Genomic DNA, 6355 nt, shown 5'->3' on the forward strand with positions numbered 1-6355 from the left:
AATTTATCAATGAAAGGTTAAAGGCACAGTTTGGTTGGAATTTATATAGCGCCTTTATCCAAAGCGCTGTACAATTGATGCTTCTCATTCACCCATTCAAACACACACTCACACACCAACAGCAATTGGCTGCCATGCAAGGCACCGACCAGCTCGTCAGGAGCACTTGGGGGTTAGGTGTCTTGCTCAGGGACACTTTGATGCAGTCGGGCGGGGGATCGAACCGGCAACCCTCCGACTGCCAGATAACTGCTCTTACTGCCTGAGCCATGTCACCCCCACCCCCAGTTTAATTGCATGGAGGGCCTGGGATTGAATCCGGACTATGCCAAGGATGACAAGGCGAGACTATTGGCTCTAGCTCTGGATTGGGGCGGGAGGGGTTGAGTTTACCGGCGCCACCATGTTTGCCAATTTGGAGCCAGAGACTGCACAGGAGGACAGGCAATGCGGTTCCTCCACTAAACGTGTAAGGTAGAGAAATCATGCAGTTGTAATCTGTCCCCGATTCATCCATAAAGTATTACTGTCCTAGTAACACAATAACGTCACAAAAACCCAAATCGGCACATCGAGAGACATTACTGTATTTTGACCACAATTGTACCATTGACTATAGATTAAATACGCGTCGTAACGACCTATACTGAAGCCAACGGCAGTCGTGCTAGTGAGCACCCAGTACAGACTGGGAGGAGAGCACAAGCTGGCCGACAGTCGCCTAGGCAATGCTGCGGAAATGACCGCTGAAGAAAATACGATCAGGCTGTCTAAACCGGGAATATAAAGACACATTAAAAAAGGATTTATGCATGGTCTTCTCAGGAATTAATAAAGTGGAGTATTTTACAGAAATGAATGCACCAAACTAGAGAACTCTTCAATTGATTAAACACCACAGAAATACATGTATTATATCTTCCTGCAGTAACAAACATACCGACACCCACTCAGAGGTCAAGTGCTTGTACAAGGTTCAGTCAGACAAGCGGGAGGATCGTTATTCATGTATAACTCAGACAAGAGATCAATCAACTTCCAATTATGCAAGAAAAGTCGTTTCAGACCAAACAAATGCAGACATGTCCAAACTAATGTCACACGGCAACGTAACAATAATCACTTTGTATGTGTGAAAAAGTCTCTTCTCTGATAACACACAAGCGTACAAATAGGCCCATTCGAACCACATGGCGTAAAACTAAATCACCTCTCGAAAATGGCTCAACCTCAAGCGTGGCAAAACGCCCAAGAAACATTTTGGTGACGAGCCCAGTATTTTTCTCGGGACAAATGGTGTTGCATCGATGAGTGGCTTTTTCAGCTAATGTAGCCATAATGCTGGCTTCTCCCTCTCCATTACGGTCAATAAAAACGCGTCTGAACCCTTCAATTGCATGTGGCTCTGCAATGAACTGGTGGTTTTGAGGCACACCAGTTTTTCGTCATAAAAATTCAATATTGCCCTCTGGGCTGTTGCATAAAAACACTCCCATGCAACATTTACTCTCAATGATGCAAGGAACGCCACACGCGAGCAGTTGAGCAAATTAATGTGTTGCTATGGTTTCACACTCTGGAACTTTAAAACCCATCAAGACCATCCACTTCAAACTGTTTCAGAGAGCTTGTAAAAAATGTAAGACTTTCAGAATTGCCAATTATTAAAGTCCAGTACTATTTACTCTTATGTAAAAACATTTTTTTTAACAGTGAATCATGCTTTCAAAGGATTGTCCAAACAAAATAAGTATTTGATTTAATGAACTATTTAATTACCACATCTTAAACAATTGTTGTATTATCATGCATTATTTATGTGGCAGGCACTATTATCCACAGTAACGTACAAGGCCGTTTATGTGACACAAAGTGCATAGCTGAGGCAAGAACTAGGCCCTAGAAGCAAAATAAAAGTAACATATGATAAAGCATAACAGTAGAGAAAAAGATAAACCAGGGCAATAAAGCAAACAACCTATTAGAAACAAGTATATACTTAACTCATAACTGGTCTTAAGAAAAACCTTTCCAAATTGCATTCTTGATCATAGAACCATAGCAGTAATATCAGAAGCAACTAAGCAGCAACTGTAAGAGCTATAAAATCACACCAATTACACCACAAGCATGCGCACAGCTCTTTAAGCGATGTGCAACATTATACCCGAATGCACTGGGAATGCCACCGTTGTTTTCAGCCGCCATTGTTTTAAGGTAATGAGGTAATCGCAAAGACTTATGGGATATCCTTCCCAGCAAAGGATACATGCATGGTGCTTTCAAAATCATCCAAATGAAGGCTCCATAGAAGGCATCGTTTTTGCAAACTTTGAAAGGGAGGGCACTCAATGCCTACCTGCCTTCAATAATGCCAAAGAAGGCAGAACTCACAATCCTGCCTTTGAGCAAGGAAACATGAGCACATCCTTTGCGGAAGAACCTTTTCTGTCCACAGTTCTGCACACCAGTGTCCTTCATCTTATCAAGCACAGTCTTCATTATGGACATCTCATGACTATTGGGGGAGTTTGTCCTTTAATTCTCCTGAATTTCAATCATCAACATTTCCTCTGAAGATCAGTTGCGTTTAGCAAACTGTCATTTATCTGAATGCTGGAGACACATGGACATGGACATAGAAGAACGTGGTTTACCAATGGAGTGAGTAACCTGAATTAAGAAATTACATTCCTAATACTCTTCAACCAAACAGATTATGGAAGACATACACCAACTCTTCCAGTCGGAATGGATTTGTTCAGGTTGGTCTATTCCTGTAGAAGCGTTCCTCTGAGACGGTGTATTCAGAATGAGTGTTGATCTTCGGCTGCATGCAAAGTCATTTTCCTCCAGCTCAACATTGCTGCAAGCTCCTGAAATCTCATTCTCGAAGGTTGGCTGAATTAGGCCTTGACGTCATTAATGTTTAATACAATAAGAAGATGCAATGGCAGAAACCCAGAGTTTGAGAGTTAACTTTGTGGAGAGCCAAAAGTATTAAAAAAAAAAAAAAAAAAAAAAAAACCTTACTCAAACCATTGAGGGATTTCGAGAGCCATTCGGAGGGCAAGCCTCTTCACTTGAAAGCCAGTCCCCAAAGGACATTCAGCTCAACCACTGCACAACCTTCACAAAACCTATAAAAAACAACAACATAAAGCATTCTCTTTTCCCACCCACAGATTCTGTGAGTTGGCGGATATTCGCACCAAGTCTGTGTACACACACAGCTAGCTCATACCCTGCTAAAAAAAAAGGATCTCAGTGATAATTGTCAAAGCCATGAAAGTATGACAGATTCCTCATTTCTTTCCCCCCCATTACATAACACTCTTGTTCGTGACATCAGTTAACAGGCACTGAAGTTTTCTAAGCTACTTTTGTGGAACTAACTGTTCAATTCAACATCCAGTGCCGAGAGAATCCTTCATTAAGCAGAATGCTCGGTCCTCTTCCCTCGACTCCGAGTAATGTTCCATAAAACATCTCCAAAAAATGTCAAAAGGACAAGCACTCTTGTATAACGGACTGTAAACTAGTGTTAATTAAAAACTCGGTGCAACTCTGACATAAAAATACCTGGACTGTCATTATCTGTAAAAGCCAACCGTCTGCCTTTCTCTTCTCCCTCTAATGGAGACGCATTGAAAGGTCCCTCAGAGCATTCAGGCTGACCAGCTCCTCTGCATTCGAAGTGTAGCTCTGCGCAAACGCGCGAGGGGACCGAGGAATGACTTTACAACAACAAAAAGATAAGAAAATGTTTTTTCCCCAAAAGTGTATATTTGTGAGGGAGCGCTGCTGTAACCCAGTGCACCGTGTTTAAAGATTTAAAGCCTCGCTCGGTGAGGGGTAGTCCTCAGTCTGTCAGAGCTGCACTGTGCTCCTCCCTGCGCCCTGCCGGTTTCCGCACGGGTGAGGAACGGGATGCCCTGCTTTCACGCGGTCACATCCAGCGCCGTTCAGCTACATCTGGTACAGCGCACAGCGTAGGCGTATCATGCCAGCTCGGCGCCCTTTAAAGTTTGTTAAACCTCAGCTATCAGTGACAGGGTCAGAGCAAACCTGCTCGTGTGTCAGCTCTTAATGCAGGCCGACAGTAAACCTCCGTTGACCTGACTGTTAGCTTGTTTTTCCGTGCGCGTACACTGTGCTGTTTGGTCTCCCAGAATACATCTTTCTCACTAGCTTGAAAAATAGCCGCACACAGAAACTGGAGACATAATGATTGCTCTGCTGTTCTTATAGATCATTTGTACACAGCGCTGATCAGCCCCGTATCGTTATTTATTACGGCTGTCAAGCTCAAACATTTAGGTAACTGTAGTTATGTTGGCAGAACCTGAATCACACATAATTGGAATTCAAGTGTGGCATGACAATCAGAAGTTAATTTGAAATGTGTTTAAATCCGCTCGTTTGAGGAAATCAAGCGCGTGATGTTTTGAAATTAGCAACGTTGATGACTTTAATCAATGACAAGTCCCAAACAGTCTGAACACGGACATCACTCTTCCACTGTTCATCATTCAACTACACCTCATGTCTCAAACTCTACTCTCTCTGCGAAACCATCGTACTGCGCATCTCAAATTCTCTTCTCTCTGCAAATACACTGTACTGTGCATCTCAAATTCTCTTCTCTCTGCAAATACACTTTACTGTGTGTCTCAATGTCTTCTCTCTGCAAATACACTGTCCTGTGCATCTCAAATTCTCTTTTCTCTCAATAAATACACTGTACTGTGTGTCAATCTCTTCTCTGCAAATATACTGTCCTGTGCATCTCAAATTCTCTTTTCTCTCTCCAAATACACTGTACTGTGTGTCTCAATCTCTTCTCTCGGGAAATACACTGTACTGTGCATGTCAAACTCTGTTCCCACAGCTAATAAACTGAACTGTGCCTCTCAAACTCTCTTCCCACTGCAAATAAACTGAACTGTGCATCTCAAATTCTCTTCTCTCTGCAAATACTGAAATGTGTGTCTCAAAACACCGCTCTGTCGGCAAATACAGTGTACTGTGCATCTCAAAGTCTTCTCCCTCTGCAAATACACCGTACTGTGCATCTCAAACTCTTCTCCCTCTGTAAATACACTGTAGTGTGTGTCTCCAGACTAAAGAGAATCCTTCCCTCTCTTCAGACACTGCAGCAGCGCATGGCACTCTACATATCTGGAGATAATGTCTGGTATTTCCTGGTAAAATTTCCCCAGCATAATTGCTTAAACAATCCATCTTCCTCCCGGTGCAAAATGGCTGCCGCGCACCTCAAAGGGCTTTTCAATACGGCGGTGACTGAGGTGAGGCTCCCTCTGCTTCACAGCCAAGCGCTGTGAAGTCATGAAAGGCATGACTACATAAATGCAATCCATTATGTGTTATACCCAGAGGTACAGGATGTAGTGCATCTGAAGGCAGAGCCTATGAGTACAAGCGGCCCTAAAAAGAACACATTCTGCTCGTAGGACTGCTTTGAGTGTCTCCCACTCGCCGCGGCGGCAAAGACTTCTGACTGTTATGCAGAGAGACACCCCGAACCGACGCACGTCTCCCTCGGCACGGATAACACGGCGTGTTAAAAGACGACTCGGAAACCGTTTTTACCAAACCCGGGACTTCCAGCCGTAAATCACAATCTCTCATCTCCGAGTCGCTCGGACGGTTGGGGGGAAAAAAGAGACTCCTTTTGTAAAGTTTGTACGGCAACATCTCTCACTCCGTCTGGGAGGACGAATCCACACGGGGCGCGGGGAGAGAGAGAGATACCTGAGGTGCCTAAGAGACGTGGGTGCGCCGAGAAAACTTCCCGAGCCGCATTTAAACGAGGTGAATCATCGACGCGTTGTTCACAGCAAAAACTGACAAGGTCCTGTGGCAAGGGCGGTATTGATAGGTTGACCGATTCATTTGCCTTACTGACAAACATCTTGTTACATCTGGGGGGGGGGGGGGGGGGGGGGGGCTGGGGACTGTTTGTGTCAGCAGGAGAGGAGAGAGGAACGTCGGGCCGGACACCATCGTGGTTGTTACCTCCTTAACTTACGCTGGAATTACACAGCCACCGCTCTGCGCTGCTGGGCATCGGGGACCAATTGCCACTTAATTGCATTTGCACAAAGCTAACTGCTTCTGGATGTGTGGAGTTAGGAGCTAAGCGGCGTAGCCAGTGTGTGTGTGTGTGTGTGTGTGTGTGTGTATGTGTGTGTGCAAACACGTGTTTGTACACGTGTGTGTATGTGTGCGTGATACAGTCCCAGAATACAGACACTTGCACACAGGGACAGCAGAACAGCACCACTGTTCGGCTGAAGTGGGGGTGGAGAGACAAAGAGAGAGGGAGAGGAGA

At 44.5% G+C, this 6355-nt stretch overlaps 1 protein-coding gene across 2 annotated transcripts in view; it reads right to left on the reverse strand.

The window, feature by feature from the left end:
- rptor (regulatory associated protein of MTOR, complex 1) overlaps positions 1-6355 on the reverse strand; it is a 181595-nt gene that overhangs the window by 30832 nt on the left and 144408 nt on the right. The window lies entirely within an intron of this gene.

This window comes from Conger conger, chromosome 2 (assembly GCF_963514075.1).
Source record: "Conger conger chromosome 2, fConCon1.1, whole genome shotgun sequence".
NCBI classification, from domain to species: Eukaryota; Metazoa; Chordata; class Actinopteri; order Anguilliformes; family Congridae; genus Conger; species Conger conger.